Source organism: Myotis myotis, unplaced genomic scaffold, assembly GCF_014108235.1.
Source record: "Myotis myotis isolate mMyoMyo1 unplaced genomic scaffold, mMyoMyo1.p scaffold_m19_p_16, whole genome shotgun sequence".
Taxonomy (NCBI): Eukaryota; Metazoa; Chordata; class Mammalia; order Chiroptera; family Vespertilionidae; genus Myotis; species Myotis myotis.
The window spans coordinates 5,406,989-5,424,739 of NW_023416320.1; the positions used below are offsets into that span (position 1 = coordinate 5,406,989).

At 42.2% G+C, this 17,751-nt stretch overlaps 1 pseudogene; it reads right to left on the reverse strand.

The window, feature by feature from the left end:
• Nucleotides 1–17,751, reverse strand: part of LOC118670595 — a 318,393-nt pseudogene that overhangs the window by 32,778 nt on the left and 267,864 nt on the right.

Consider the following 17,751-nt stretch of genomic DNA (forward strand, 5'->3'; position numbering starts at 1 on the left):
AACTGTAAGCTAATTTTACTATTATTATTAGACAGGGAATAGAAGATGATGGCAAATGTTTAAATTATGGAGTCCAAGCTTGAATTTAAATCCCAGTCTTTCAATTACTAGCTGTATGATCTAAGGCAAGTTAACATCTCTGAGTCTCCAATTCCTTGTCTACAAAGAAGAAAAAAACAATACTAGCTATTTCATAAGGGTTTTATGCAGCAAACATGATGAATTCATGTAAAATGCTGTAACAATTCAGGCATGTAATAAACTCTCAATAAATACCCACTACTATTAGTAGTAGTCATTGTAATAGTAGCAACAGTAGGCGCAGTACTATTTCTGGACTCTATTTTTGTATGGAAAATAACTTTGGTGTAAATAAGATTTAATTAGAAACTCAAAGTAAGATTATGCATTTTGTGATTTTCAAATCTAGTGGCAAGGTTGCCAGATGAAACATGAGGAAACACACTCGGAGAAGTTACAAGAATTTCTTATAAGCACACACCCAGAAATGGCTAAGCAAGGAATTGGCCTCAAGTTTCCTGATGCAAAACCCAGTGCTCTCTCTGATAAGCTGAGCTGTCTCCCCATGCTGGGTCTGGCATGCTTTAAAGAGGATAATGTGGAGACCATCTCACCAGGAATTTCCTTTCAGTTGAGCTAAAATCAAACTATATGATGTTAGCGAGACTTGCTGTTGCTTTAAAAGCTTTTGTCTTGTCTGGTTGTCTTTCAGCTTTCTCCTCCAAGAGGAAATTTTCAATTACCCGTTAGCTTAATGTTGCAAACATTTGTTCTTAAATGTACTCATTCATTCTTGTAGGTGATTAAGGATGATGGGTATATAAATACACAAGTACATAAATGACAAGCCCAACCATGTACATATGGTAATTTAATTTGGAGATGAGTACCATGTTTATGCACTTCTATCAGGCTGCCGCCTTTCGATGAATGTGCAATTTCTTACCCACCATTTTGCCACGGCCAATATTTAAGGCAATCTCCTAAGTGCAGTACTAGAGAAAACCATCAATGCCATCCAGATCACTTGCAGCTGGGAAAAACCATCTATGGGGTTCTCTCTGGATCCTAAGTTTGGGGAACTGATGCTCCTTGCTTCATTAGTGCTGCATTGGTTAGCGGGTGCCCAGTGATTCAGAACCTGCCACTGGGTGAAGCAACACTGATCCTAATGGGAGCATAAGATTTAAGACCAAGTTCTATCATTTGACTGAAAACTGCCAAGAATATTTCTATAACCATCACAGATGATGGAATTTTCGAGTTATTTAAATAGAGAGGGGAGGACACCAAATTCAGCTAAGTGAGACTAACCAGGGTAAAAGGCGAGGAAGTGCATTCTAGAAAGCAGGAAACGGATGAAAAACTAGAAGGGCTTTGTGAGGGGACCTACAGGAAGTTCGATGTTGCTGAAAACAAAATGGTGGAGTCGAGCCAGGTGGGCAAAGCCTGGGTTGTGGAGAGTCTCCCATGCCTCACAGAGGGACGTGAACTTTTTACCCCGAGGCCACGGGAAGGTTTTAGGCAGCTTCCAGATGACCCCTCTCCTCTCTCCACAGCAAGGAGGCATGGCGAGTGATTCCAGGAAGCCAAGAACATTCTGGGTTGTCAAAATCAAAACTGAAAATCACCCATGACCATGAGCAAAGTTGAAATGTGAATAGAATAGGCTTACCAGGGCTCAGAGCTAAGCAATGGGGGCCCTTCAGTAATAATGTGAAACTAGAATTGAGACTTTTCTAGGTCTTTTTTTGCACCCCTCAGGGCGTTGGCTAGAGCTGAGCTATTGTACAACTGTAGCTTTTGCAAACCTGAGCTCCTGAGTTCCTTTCCTCAATCTGCCCCTTCTCCATTCCTCACACTGCAACTTTACCTCTCTATGAGACTCTGGGGTCCCAGGGTTTGAAGTAAAACTGAAAGTTCCAAAAGAACCACAGTCACCTCTGGTGTTATCTTCTCCTCTTGCACAGGGTACCCTCTTCTTTTACTGCACAGATGTTGGGTTGACTCGGAATCCGGATGTTGTACTGAAAGAACCCTGGGCTTGGAGTTCAGGCACTGGGTTTCAATTCTGGTTCTGCAGCTTTCTGACCATCTGACCTGTCAGTCTACTTAACATGTTGAGCTTCAACTTACTCATCTGCAAAACAGGAAGTTAACTAGATGATGCCTGAGGGAGCTTTAAACTCTAATATTCTGTGGCTTTGAGAATATCCTGTCACTCATCATTGTTCTGGATGCTGAAGACACAAGCCACAATCTTGCCATCATGATAAAGCCATAATATTCATAACTGGAAGGTAGCCAAATGATGTTGTCAAATGATTAGAGACATGGAAAACTCTCCAGCTCTGCTGTCTCATGAGAAAAGAGGCTACAAAGAAGTATAATATGACTTCATTTTAAAAAATATATGTTTTTATTGATTTTTTCTTAGAGAGAGAGAAAGGGAGAGGGAGAGAGAGAGAGAGAGAAAGGGAGAGGGAGAGACAGAGAGAAACATCGATGAGAGAGAAACATTGATTCGCTACCTCCTGCACACCCACTACCAGGAATGAAGCCAACAACTGGGTTATGTGCCCTGACCGGGAATCATACCAGTGACCTCACGGTACATGGGATGACATCCAACCAATTGAGCCATACCAGCTGGGCATGACCTCATTTTTTATAAGACAAATATGTACAAAGAAAAAATACCCAAAGGACAGTCTCATGGTTATCTCTGGTCATGAAGTTTTCTTTTTCTTTGTTTATTTTCATTTTTTTATATTTTTCTTACAAAGGAGGTATGTGATTTTTACAAAAATAAGATTCCTTTTTCTGGAGCATCATGGCTCCCTTGATCATTCTTATGGGGAATTAATGAGGACTTTGCTGATGATATAACATTTAGTCTGGAATGTGATGATCAAATAGGAATAATTGATTTCTCGGTAACCCCTCCTTCCACCCATTGTCTCATTCTTTTCTTCTGAATACATTGTGGTTTCTCATGAGTAAGCACCAACTTCCCCCACTAAAGCACACACTGCTTGAAGGCAAATGGCAATTCTCATGTATCCTATCTAAAATTTCCCCCAGAATATAAAAAGTAAATAAACTTGCACTTGTGATGAGGGTGCTGATTAACACCTAACTCTTGGACACGGAAGAAAAAATCCTCTACTTCGAAATTTCCAGTGGTTGGTGTACCGGACTCCCAAATCTTAGGCCATGAGTTCACTTCCTGCATCACTCAGCTTTACTCCCCCCCCAACCCCCCCTCGTGCCCCCCCCCCCCCCCGCCTGTGGCTTGAACCAAAATCCCAAACAAGTATGGCAGTCATTTCACTGGGGAAGCTGAGTAGAGGCAAAGGGATAAACACAAAGCACAAGGGACCTGAGATGTGGATGGATCGTAAACACAAAGCACAAGGGACCTGAGATGTGGATGGATCCCTATCCCCTGGAGAAGCGCAGAGTCATTGGGGTAGGGCAGAGAGATGGAAGGGATGAAAGAAGGGAGACTCTCACTTCTTGGACCTAAGCTAAAACAAGGTGAAACCAATCTTGGGGAAAGAGCAGCTGTCAGACACACGGAATCTCTTTAAATACCACCTATCTACATGAAGATATACATAAATCTCTTTAAATACCATCTACCTACATGCCAACGAAGCCCAAATGTATGTCTTCAGGCCAGATGCATCTCCACAATTCGAGACGAGTTTATTCAATGCTCTACTTGATATATGTCCCTGGATACCTAACCAACCTCTCAAACTCAACATATCCTAATTCAATTCCTAATCTTTCCTCCTCAAACTTGGGCTAGCTGCAGCTTTCCCATTTCAACAGATGGCAGCTCATCCTTCTGGTTGCTTGGGCTAAAATCTTGGAAAAGGTGTCATCGATGCTATCTCTCTCTCTCATATTCCACACTCAACTTGCCAGAAAATAATCTTGGCTCTATCTTCAGAAGATATCAGAATCTAATGACTCCTCACCAACCCTACCACTACCACTCTGGTTCAAGCCATTGTTATTTTTCATCTGATTCACTGCAATAGCCTGACTTTCCCCCTCCTTCCTTAACTTCCTATAGTCTCTCTAAGCACTGCAGCCAAAGTGATTCTCTTAAGATATATATTATTTTATGACACCCCTCTATTGGACTGGGTCCCTATTCACTCAAATAAAAGTCAGAGTTTTTGTAGACGGAGGTTTACAAGATCCAATGTAATCTGGCCCCCATTACTTCTCTTGCCTCATCTCACTCAGCTATTGTCCCATGATGCTTGTTGCCACTCCTCCTACGTAATTACCTACTGCTAATTATTCATGGTTGTGCGCATGCATTTTATCTAACTGCTTAATAATATGAAGAGTTAATATCTGAAATGTTATATTTGCATGGAAGTAAACAAATTACTTCTTCATATAATATTTCATTTAATTAGCACAATTGTCCTCATGAACTAAGTAGTAATTTTCCCATTTCACAGATAATAAATCTGAGCTCAGAGAGATTAAGTAACTTGTTGAGGGTCACATGTTTAGTAATTGTGTGCTTATATGCAAATATAGGTCTGTTTGACCCTAAGGGGAGAAAAGAGGACTTAATATCCATTGACTCCAACTACATTAAGGCCCTTCGGTTGATAATCTCATTACATTCCCCTTTAATCTATTATCTTCTTTCCTTATATCCATTATACAAGGTGTCATACATAGTAAAAGATCATAAAATGTTGGCAAACATCATCATTATCATCCTCATGACATTACAAATTCTATCTTTTGAGTCTCTGCTTCAGATATCATGGTTCGTCTTCTTTTTATTTCTCATTCATGCATCAGAGAAAGAGACTCATGCGTAGCAATGCTGGTGAGTTAAATTCAGTGGCAGTCACCTGTCTCTGTTTCTTCTTTTTAAAATTTTTTACCAATTTCTTCTCACCACCTGCTCTCTGTAGCCATTCCCAACGGAAAGCTTGGTTTGCTGTATTCCTACCTAATTCCCTTCCCACCAGCAATCCAGTTCTACTTGCCAAGTATATGTTTCCAAGTGGCCGCTTAAGTATTTTTGTAAACGTCAGTCAGGTTTAACTTAGCATTATTCCCAAAATGGTTCGCCTATATCCTGGGATGCAGTTATTTTTCTTCCTTTACAGAAACTGCTCAGAGCTTGATCAGCTGTATCCAGTCAACATGTATTTTTTTTAGCTCCTATTATAGGCCAATCCCTATTCAGAAACTGGGAATGGACAGAGATAGGACACTTGTCCCTGTTGTGGCACAGCAATGGATAAAGATAAGAACCAAGGTAATGTTGGCTTATTTTTAAAATATAAATATCTGCACCAGAAGATATCTAGGAGGTCAATCAATCTTCATTTTATAGATATTAAAACGAAATCCCAGATTTTTTAAGGCAGTTTCCAGTGTTTATTGCAAATTATTTTTATCCCAATAGGTATAAAGTTTGAAAATGGTTGTGTATGCATTTTAAAAATACTATTTTAAAGCAATTTTAATGTTTCATAGTTTTGTTCATTAAAGATGCCAATTAGGAATAGTTATTTTGGGGAGAAACTAAGATGGCGGCATAGGTAAACACCGGGAAATTGCCGATTCTCACAACAATTGAAAATTACCTCAAAGGACAGAGCAAACATCATCCAGAACAACAGGAAGGCTGGCTGAGTGTAAATTCTACAACTAGAAGGAAAGAAAAGCACGCTGAGAGCCAGAGGAGCTACAGAGGTGAAGTGCAGAGGTACAAGTGCAAAGGTACTGCGGCTCGCCCGCGCGCTCGGGGAGGAAAGGGGGTGGCACCTGAGGACGCGGCTGTCTTTTTGAATCACAAGCTCCCGACTGCTCTGAACTCCGGTTCCGGGAAGTCTCTGGGGACCCAGGACTCATACAGGGAGAAGCTGGTCTGTCGGGCAGCGGGCGAACTTGAAGGCGGCTTTCCCTCAGAGGTGCTTGCAGCAATTAGCGGGTCACTGAGTCCCGCGACTCCAGGCGGAAATCAGCCATAGCTCCTTGATCCGCCCTTTGATTCCCTGAGACCCCGCCCCACCCAGGCTGCGGCAGAGGCTTTTGCATGTGAATGTACCTAACTGCAGCCGAGCCAGGCAGACCCAGAACTTCCAAGAGAAGGACCAAGGCCCCCCAGCGGCTTGCATTGCTTCACAGCTGAGCCTCTTCGTGGCTCCTGCTGTGTGGCCTCAGGCAGAGGCTGAATTAGCACCTCCTTAGATCCAGGAGCCACTGTACCCAGTGGTCAGAGGGGGACCATCCAGATTGCAACTCCTCAGATCCATAAGGGACACACTCAGGGAGCAGACTCAGTGAGCACCAAAGCCCCACTGAAGCAAGTCTTGCCCCAGAAGGGTGTCTTCAGCACAGAAGTTCTCCCACTTTAGACACAGCTGATTCTCACAGCCAATTGGCCTGGAGGTCAATTCCTCCCAGTGATCCTACAACAACCAAGGCACCAAGAGTGCACCAAGACTGTCCACCTCAGGTAACTGGGGAGGCTGAGCTACTGGGCCCTACAGGACACCTGGCGCGCAGGGCCACTCTATCAACACAGGGAAGCTGCCAAAATGCGGAGACAAAGAAACAGGTCACAAATGGCAGAAATGGAGGAAAGCAAACGACTGGATATAGAGTTCAAGGCCACGTTTATAAGGTTTTTCAAGAATTTTATGGAAACCGCCGATAAATTTAATGAATCCCTCAATAAGTATAGTGAGACCATGGAGGACATGAAAAAGGACCAACTAGAAATTAAGCATACACTGTCTGAAATAAAGAATAATTTACAGAGATCCAACAGCAGACAAGAGGATCCCAAGAATCAAGTCAAAGATTTGAAATACAAAGAAACAAAAAATACCCAACCGAAAAAGAAAAAAGAAAAGAGATTCCAAAAATATGAAGATAGTGTAAGGAACCTCTGGGACAACTTCAAGCGTACCAACATCAGAATTATAGGGGTACCAGAAGGAGAGAGAGGGCAAGATATTGAAAACCTTTTTGAAGAAATAATGACAGAAAACTTCCCCTACCTGGTGAAAGAAATGGACTTACAAGTCCAGGAAGCGCAGAGAACCCCAAACAAAAGGAATCCAAAGAGGACCACACCAAGACACATCATAATTAAAATGCCAAGAGCAAAAGATAAAGAGAGAATCTTAAAAGCAGCAAGAGAAAGACAGTCAGTTACCTACAAGGGAGTACCCATACGACTGTCAGCTGATTTCTCAACAGAAACCATGCAGGCCAGAAGAGAGTGGCAAGAAATATTCAAAGTGATGAATAGCAAGAACCTGCAACCAAGATTACTTTATCCAGCAAAGCTATCATTCAGAATAGAAGGTCAGATAAAGAGCTTCACGGATAAGAAAAAGCTAAAGGAGTTCATCACCACCAAACCAGCATTATATGAAATGCTGAAAGGTATTCTTTAAGAAGAGGAAGAAGAAAAAGGAACTCTTACCATTTGCCACAGCATGGATGGAACTGGAGAGCGGATAAATACCAACCACAGGATCTCACTCATTTGTGGAATATAATGAACAACATAAACTGATGAACAAGGACTGATCCAGAGACGGAGAGGCATTGATTGGACTGTCGGGACTTGGAGGGAAGGTAGGGGAGGGTGGGGGTAAAGGGGAAAGATCAACCAAAGGACTTGTATGCAAGCATATAGGCCTAATCAATGGACATGGACAACGGGCGGGTGAGGGCATAAGCGGGGGGGTGGGGGGGGTAGAGGGTAACGTGGGGACAAGGACACATATGTAATATCTTAATCAATAAAATATATATATATATAAAAAAAAGATGCCAATTAGGGTTTGTAATTAGCATGAGGTTGTGTTACTATACTAAATTTATTTCATTCCGGCAAAGTTAGAAAAACTTGACATTTTGCTGAGTCACTCTATACATTAATTAGAAGATTAAACAGATTTTTTTTTCATTGTAATTTCTACAATTTTTTTTTGGACGCCTAAGGCGTCAAGAAGTATAGTTTAGGAAAACTTATTAAGATGGGTGACTAATAATGTCATGACCAGAGCCCCGCTTCTTATAGTCTACTCATATCTCTTCATATCTCATTCATTCAACAACCATTTGTTGAGCCCCATCTGTGTTCTAGCCATTCTTATATGTACTGTGATACAAAGAGCTACAGAAGCTCCCAGAGAAGAAGAATGCTGAGAACTGTGGGCTTGTGAGCAGCAAACCACTCAAAACAGTGAGACCAACTATCCTAAACCAAGTAGAGGACTAGTGAGCAGAGGGATGGAGCAAGTAGAAAGGGATCTGGCTTTAAAACTATTTATATTGTATTTCATAAGAAGTAGGAGGCAATTAAGGATTCTGAATTAGGAAAATAGTAGACTTTATGTTTCCCAAAGGCAGCAATGTAGAATGTATATTAGCATGGGGGAGGAGATCAGAAGCATGTAGACCAAATAGGAGACTATCACAGTAATCTAAGCAAGAATATATGAGGGCCAAAACAGTGGGAGGGGAATATATATGAGAAATATTTATTAGGTAGGATTAGAAGAGCAGGAAGAAGGAGTTATAAATTGCTGCATATGTCCTAACAGCCAATTCATTACTCACTTTCAGTCTCCTTTTTTGAGATCCACGTGTCATGTTCCACATGACCCTCTCCAAGTTGGCATCAGCTTATTGGACCAGGGGTAGACACCTGACCCACAAATGGACCAGATTTTCTTTACTGGAAGTTTCACTATAAGACATTGAGACTTAATTGTCCATTCACTGGAAGGTCCTGGAGATTAAGGTTGGCACCATGGAGAGACTGAAGGGTCAAAGTACATTTGAACCATGAACACATAGTTGAATGCAGTATCTAGGGGAGAGAATGGAAAGAACTCATAAAGGGGGGTGTGGGGTATGAGAAGCATGTCATCCCAGAGATGGAGCAAGGGAGACAGGAATAGGGAAAAAGGAGAGGAGAAGAGACAGGGACCTGGGTAATGAATCATAGTCTCTGAATCATAAGAAAACAAATTAAACATCACTCTTCCTGCAAAGCAACAAGATTTGCCTATCCCACCTGAAGAAGGTGTTGAACAGAACATTGTATTCCACCTTAGAGTGGCTCCAGGAGACAGAAGAAGAAATCCTGGTAAAGAAGACATTAGGAGGCACTGTGACCCAGGAGACCAAACATGGCACAAAGAAGTGGTGACACATAGTGCTTCAGAAACATGACAAACCAAAGTGTTTACCTGTTTCTTGTGCTGGTTTTTTGTTTTTGTTTTTTTTTTTAAAGAAAGGAAGCCTTCCACAGGCACAATTGGGTAACCACAGTCATTACATTTACACATTTGTTTAGCAGTAGTAAATTGCAGTGCCACATTTTGGGGTTTGGAGGTTTTTTAAAGAAGAGTTGTGGTGAAGGGCAACAACAAGCCTCATTGAAGAAAAATAAAAATGCATTTTTTTGGTGGCCATTGTTCCAGGTGGACAGAGACACAGAAATTGGCAGGACATTTCTCAGCCATGGAGAAGCTCACACTCCTGAGATCATGCTAATATAATGCTACATGTTTTACTGGAAGTTTGAATATGAAACCCTAAGAATCAAGATTGAGATACTTACACAAGGCAAGGAGAGATGGAGAAGTATTTTCCCAGGAGGATGCATTTGAATATTACACAATAAGCAGATGTTCACTGGACAACTAAAAGTAGAAGAGTATGCCATGGCGGAATTACCACACATCTCCTCCCAATAGTGTTTCATACATGTAGGTAATGATTCTAAAACGAAACTTTAAGCCTCTTGAAAGTAGAGTCTAGCCCTGGCCAGTGTACTGTGACATTGTACTGTGACGGAAAGGTTGCTGGTTCCATTCCCTGTCAGAGCACATGCCCAGGTTGCAGGCTTGGTCCCCAGTAGGGGGCATGCAGGAGGCAGCTGATTGATGATTCTCTCTCATCATTGATGTTCTAGCTCTCTCTCTCTCTCCCTTCCTCTCTGAAATAAAAAATATATTTTAAAAAATCTATAAAAGAGCCCAGATCTAACAATAGAAGTTTTGTTAAATAAATCACAATTTGTATAAATGATGAAATACTGGGAAGACATTAAATGAGTAATTAGACTAATAACTAATGGCTTGGAAATGATTTATAATATGATCTATAAAGAAAAGTCAGATCATAAAGCAATATATGCAGTATGATCCCAATTTCATATCTGAAATAAAATGCAGAGAGAAAGCTGGAAACATTTGCTCAGCAATTTCTTTGTGGTTATTTCAAAGGAGAGGAATTATGAGTGACTTCATATTTTTCTTTGAGCTTTACTTTCTTTTTTCCATTTTTAAATCAAGCACTTAATAGACCCTTAATTGTTGGGCATTTGGAATGTTTCCAATTCCTATTATTGGAAGGAAAGGTTTGAAGGACATTCTTGTACATAAATATTTGTGTTGTGTCTCTGTTAATTCATGTAAGTACAATTTTGGGATCAGGAAGTATTCCAACAGGGACTATGTTACTTTAAGATTTAAAATTTTAACTTAAAGGAAAACAACAAAAACAAAAACAAACAGTGGGCACTGGAACCAAACTGCCTATGCCTGAACATGAACTCTACCACTTCCTAGAATATCGCCCCCAGTAAGTTCCATTAGTTTTTTTGTGCCTCAGTTCACTTATTATTTCATTCTATTTTAATGTGTTTTTATTGATTTCAGAGAGGAAGGGAGAGGGATAGAGAAAGAGACAGAAACATCAATGATGAGAGAATCACTGATCAGCTGTCTCCTGCACACCCCCGGCTGGAGATCAAGCCTGCAACCTGGGCGTGTGCCCTGACCAGGAATCAAATCGTGACCTCCTGGTTCAAGATCAACGCTCAACCACTGGGCCACACCAGCTGGGCAAGTACACTCTTTTTAAAATGAGGATATTAATTGTACCTTCCTCCATGGGGCTGTTATGAATATTAGTTACTGCTTTAACTACTGTAAAGGCTTACAAATGCCTGGAATATTTTGAGTGGTCAATAAATGTTAGAAATCATGAATTTTTATTGTGGATAAAAAGTTTTCTTATTTTGTTTTTTTCCTGGTGCATTTTCTGGTCACTTAATGTTTTTCTATTAGGACGGAATCCCATCCCTGCAACTTATCCTTTGTTCTCACTTCTTCCTGGCACCACTGTAGCAAATGCTGCTTAAGGGTAATTCTAAAGTCACAGACTACAAACTATGTCTTTTTGCTCTTGATATGAAAACTTATTTTAAAATATTCTTTAAACTCTCCAAGCACGAGTCACAATATATTTAGGCCTGGAAGTTAGTTAGGATGTTAGTTCTACAGTGTCAAAATCAATCCTGAAAGAACACTGGGATCCCTAAAGGATTTCAAGCTTCACTTTTCAAGGGAATTTTATAGCTCAAATAAGCATTTGTTCCTAACATTTCCCTCTGGGGCCTCACTGAGCTATCAGATGAAAGCAGGAGAAGGGGTCTTTTCTATAAAGCAGAAGGCTCTCCTGCCAGGAGCAATTACTTATCGCCGAAGAAAGCAGCCTTTACATTTTGGGGGGGTTTTTGTAGAACATAATCCTATCACATAAAATATTCTGTTCCACAAAGCCTTATTTGCAAGATGAGGCTCCTGAGGAATTCAGAAGTGGTCTGCGTGCTAGCAGAAGCAACGAGTCCTTTTCGGAATCCTTCCTCTCCCCCCTACACATCTGTAACCGACAGAGGAGCATGTGGGACTCAGAGGAAGGAACTGAGGGTGGAATTGGAGACACCTGGTCTTTCGACTTGCTCTAAACTAATTACCTGGGTGACCTGTTCTAACAATTACAGCACAACTTCTCTGAACTTCAACCATCTATCTGTACAACCGAGGCAGAGAATCAACCGGCATCCAAGGCTCCTCTGGGTCCAAATATTCTAAAACATGTTTTTCCTTATTTTGCTGTTTCCTTCGAGACTTGGCTCAGAGTTCGGAATGCAGTATGACGTCATTAAATAGTACAACAGAATTCCCCTCAGCACTTGGAGGGAAGGGTGAAAATTCATGTGCAAATACCTTCTTGCTTGGCACACAACCCATATTTATAAGGTACCTATTAGGTGTCAGGTACTGTCACGTGGTGAGGGCATGTTATGAGCAAAATCCAAACCATCCCTGTCTTGTGAAGTTACATCCCATCAGAGAATTAAGCAAGTGGCGACAATTCCGTTGGATGGATGCTGTGACCACAGGGATAGCCAGCTTTGAGAGGCTGGAATTTTGAAGCTGGACCAACAGTAGATAAGACACTGAGCGGTTGGATCCTCTAGACAACCCTCCCTGGCCCTTCCCATCGAAGGCTAAGATGTTCCTCTTTGGGCTCCATGGTATCCCGTGTCACTGCTATCTGATCCTTTAACGTGTTGCATTGCAAATGTCTATACATATGTGTCTACTCCCATTAGACTGCATGGACTGCAAGAAGGACCATTTTAGTTTTGTTTTGTGCCTCTACCTACAACCCCTACTTTAGCACCTAGCACATCCTTAATGCTTCGGTGGGGCCCCCAACATGATTGTTGACTAGAAATAAGAAAGGATCCCTTTACAATTTTAGAAGAACAATGACAGATGGTAGGACTCAGGATCTAATCCAAGTCCAGTCAGTCCAGGAATCAGGCCCATCCCAGCCCAACATAGTCTTACATAGAAAACATCCAAATAAAGGTCATTCTTTGATTATCTTCATTTTCCTGTAGAGTTTTCTTTTACTGCCCATATGTCTGTTAATTCCTTCCTTTAAGACAGCGGTGGGCCAACTACGGCCTGCGGGCTGGATCCGGCCCGTTTGAAATGAATAAAACTAAAAAAAAAAAAAGACCGTACCCTTTTATGTAATGATGTTTACTTTGAATTTATATTAGTTCACACAAACACTCCATCCATGCTTTTGTTCCGGCCCTCCGGTCCAGTTTAAGAACCCATTGTGGCCCTCGAGTCAAAAAGTCTGCCCACCCCTGCTTTAAGAAGTCACCTGGGCCCGGCCGGTGTGACTCACTGGTTGAATATCGACCTATGCATCAAGAGGTCGTCAGTTCCATTCCTGGTCAGGGCACATGCCTGGGTTGCAACTCGATCCCCAGTGAGGGATGTGCAGGAGGCAGCTGATCGATGGATGTTCTCTTTCATCAATGTTTCTCTCTCTCTCTCCCTTCCCTTCCTCTCTCTCTAAATAAAAGTCAATAAAACATGTTTTAAAAAATAAAAAGACACTTGGAAGCACTGAAGCTTACAGATGATGTTGGCAAAAGCCTTTGACCTCTCTACAAAAAGGTGACCACATACACACGCAGAATAGCTTGGCATCCCTCTGGTGTTTGGCAGCCTGGTTACTTTAGAACTTCCTCAAATCTGCATCCTTTGTTCTTTCTGCTCTGCAGCCAAGATAGCCTGCTTTAAGGGTGGAAATCGTTCAATTCCGAAGGAACTGTGTGAGCAAAGGCACAGAGGCATGAGCCAACATCGGCTCTTCTGTAAACTGTCGGTTGACGTGGATGCAGAGTCCCTGTGACGTGGATAAGAGACTAGGAGGGGGCAGGGCAACCAGCTAAGGGCCAGTTCATTGTGATTCATTGACCATACAACTTACCCTGGGGTGGAAGAGGGAGAAATGATAAATTCGTAGAGCATGCAAACACCTTTTTTACAATTAAAAAAATCTGCAAAAAAAAAAAAAAAAAAAGAGCTAACTGTACATGAAATCCTTCAAAAAACCAAGGCAACACACAAATGTAAGCTCTGCCTTCCCTCAGGCTAAGGGAAAAACATAGCTTCCAATTAAGGACTATTTCCAGGCATATCATATTTATTCATTTTATTCATACAGTGATTTACACCTGTTTTTATTTGAAACATCCATTATTTCCCCAAAAGTGAGGAGGAGAAGGGGAGTGCGGAAGCTTGCTGAGCTGAGGGGAAAGGAGCAAGTCACAGATCATTAAATTCAAGAGTGTATTTTAAAGTAAAAAGTCCAACCCAGTTTTTGGGGGGGTTTTTGGTGGGGGTACAGAGGGTCTAACTCCTCATGCTCATATATATGCCTTTGGGTATATTTTCGTTCATTTCTATCCTAGGCTTAGTGGCCGAATCCAAAGTAAATAACTAGTGTTCACTGGAGAAGTTGATTTCTCTTCAAATTAGTTCTCTCTGGCTTCTGTTTGGGGTATTGGCTTTCTGTGGCTGCCATTTTGAAAGTTCTAAAAATAATATGTAAAAACAGCTGATCCGCAGAGAGCAATCCATGGTGAGGAAGAAGCTCAGATTCCGTACCTGGAATTGTTGCAATTCTTCCCTCTTGACCGGGCAAGACGCTGGAAGATGCATGTAGCAGAAATTCTTGTCCAGAATCTTGCATGAATTCTCTAGATTCCACTTTCCTATCTGATAAGTGGGACTAGCTTTTGGAACAAGTTACTTGATGCTCTATCTTGGGTCAGCGACTATAGCTCCTGGACCAAATCCAGCATGCCAATTGTTTGTGTATGGTCGGAGAGCTAAGAATGGTTTACATTTTTGAATCATGGTGGTGGTGGTGGGGGGGATCAAAACTATCACAATGTTTTGCGATGTGTAAAAATGATATGAAATCAGATTTCATTGTCCACAAATAAAATTTTGCTGACATACAGCCACCACCATTCATTTACCTACTGTCCCCAATGCTTTCCAGTATGTCTGTGCTTGTTCAGCCTGCTGTAACGCAACACCACAGACCTGGTGACTTAAACAACAGAAATGTATTTCTCACAGTTGTGGAGTGTGGGAAGTCCAAGACCTAGGTGCTGGCAGATCCAGTGTCTGGTAAGATTCCTTTTCCTGGTGCATAGATTCTTGCTGTGTCCTCACATGGTGAAGAGCAGAGAGAGCGATCTAGTCTCTTGATCTTTCTAGAGGCACCACCCTTATGGCCTCACCTAAACCTAATCACCTCCTAAAGGCCCCACCATCATATTGGGGGGGGGGGGTAGTGTTTCAACATATGGACTTTGTGGGGGACAAGGCATAACACACTGCTATGGCAGAGTTCAGGAGCTGCAACAGAGACATTATTTCTGCTATGTGGATCTTCAAGTGTCCTGCCCAGTTAGCCTACAGCCTAACAAATTGACTGACTGTTTACAACAGCCCTATGAGTGAGTTACCCTTTTCCCACATGAAGTACAGGAGTGAGTTGTTCTACTTAACTATCACACAGCTAGTAAGTATGGTCAGAATCCCCACTGCCCAGACAGACTCCAAGAGGAGCACTATCCTACATAATAAAAGCCTAATATGCTAAGTGTCTGGTCATCCATTCAACCAATCAAAGTGTAATATGCTAATGTATGCTAAGGCCACTCAACTGCTCACTATGATGTGCACTGACCACCAGAGGGCAGATGCTCTGACTGGTAGGATAGCTTGCTGCTGGGGTCCGGCCGACCGGGACTGAGTGAGATGGACCGGACACGCCCTGGAGCCCTCCTGCAGTCCCTCCCTGGCTGGCCAACCTCCCATGTCCCTCCCTGGCCCTGATCATGCACTGGTGGGGTCCCTCGGCCTGGCCTGTGCCCTCTCACAATCCAGGACCCCTCGAGGGATGTCGAAGAGCCAGTTTCAGCCCTATCCCGCAGGCCAGGCCAAGGGACCCCACTGGTGCACCAATTCGTGCACTGGGCTACTCTATATAATGCTGTCTCCCTAATAGTCTGTGCTGATCCTCCAAGCCAACATTCAAAACCCTTTGAATAGGTTTGAAGTTGAAGTCCAATGGCCTCTGAGAAGTCTTTCTCCACTATTTCAGCCTCTATTACAGTAGTCCCCCTCATCCTGGTTTTGCTTTCTGTGGTTTTAGTTACCTGCAGTCTACTATGATCCTAAAATATTCAATGGAAAATTCCAGAAGTAAACAATTCATAAGTTTTCAATCGCATGCCCTCTGAGAAGCATAAAATCTCTCACCATCCCATCTGTCTCACCCAGGATGTGAATCCTCTCTGTTCAGTGTATCCATGCTGTATACAGTACAAGCTTGTCACAAGAAAGATGGGGGTGATGTGGGGTGAAGTTGGAGAGCTGGAAAACTGCTGTGAGTCCCTGTTGCAAAACAGAATAAAGCAGTCCAAGGGACATGAACCTAATACTTTGTGAATTATAAACCCTTAAAGGTAACTGATTAGACCAGTTCTAAAAACTTATATCTTGATATGTTTCCTTATTCATCATTTTTTCAATTTTAGGAAAATAATATAGTGTACACAAAGAAATTCTGAAATACCCCAGCAGAGACTATAGCGGGACAACATCTGAAACCCAAGAGAGTATATCGTAACTCATTGAGAAGGTAAAACAAAGAAAGTTCATGTGGCTGATTCACATGTCGACTTGTTAAAATTGTCACATGAGGAACTCCACAAAGTTGGGTGGGGCTCAACTTGATTGGTCTAGTTGAAACAGAGGGGGAAGTGAAAGTCAAAAGGGAGAATGAGACATTGATTTAGGGTAGAAAAAATACATTATTACAAATCATCTGGTTGTTTTTCAAACTCCTTAAGATCTGTGTTTTACAGAAGAAATCTCGGACAGTTCGGTGGGCGGCCACGAAGACACACTGCTCAGGTCTCCTGCGATGCGTAGCCCAGCTGACTGATGTTCCAGACACTACTGTGTCCAAACCAAGGCCACACTTCCCTCAGGCTGCTCCCTGTCAGTGACTAAGCATGGGAAGGGAGCTAGTCCAGGGCCACGTCTGTGAGACACGGAACTGCTCTTGTGGGCAATTTTAAAAAATATTTTTTTATTGATTTCAGAGAGGGAGAAAGAGATAGAAACATCAACGATGAGAGGCTGCCTCCTGCACACTCCCACTAGGAATCGAGCCTGAAACCCAGGCATGTGCTCTGTCCAGGAATCAGTGACCTCCTGGTTCATAGGTCAACACTCAACCACTGAGCCATCATGGCCAGGTGGCAATTTTGGCTCAAGAACTCTCATCGACCTAGCCAAATACTAAATTTTAGAAGTGCATTCCAACCTGAGACTCTTGCTCCTTCCTCCTTTCCTTTCACAAGTGTGGGACCTGCATCCTATCTGAAGGCTCTCCTTGCCTCCTCCTACTTCCTCCCTCTTTCTTCATAGGTATTCCCCCCAGGAAATTTCTTGGGAATCTAATCCTGTCTTAGTGTGTGCTTCTCCAAGGACCTGAACTTCCACATTAGTCCATTCGGACTTCCAGGTGATCAAGTAAGAGCCATTTTTAATATCTCCTCTTACATTTAGTTTGATTTTTATTCAGGGAATTGGAAAGAATTGATCAGGAAAGAAAAATCATTCTCTTATTCCTTGACCCAGGAAATTTCTAGCATCTGAAAGAACTCTCAATAAAGACCACAATAAAATCATTTCATCTTTTACTCTGAAATAACCAACTAACTGACATGGGTGGCTATTTACATGCTTACTTTAGAGATTAGGAGTCCCAGAATGGTGAGGTGACTTGCCAGCGGTGATGATGTGCGGATAGGCATGGTCAAGACCAACACTGCCCAGCTCCTAGTCTTCCACGTTCTCTATGCTGCCATGTTATCTACTAGTATATCCATGGTTCACCGCCAACTGCAGGAGAGGATCAATTCAGGCAACCTGAGGTGACCATTTTAAGTGACAT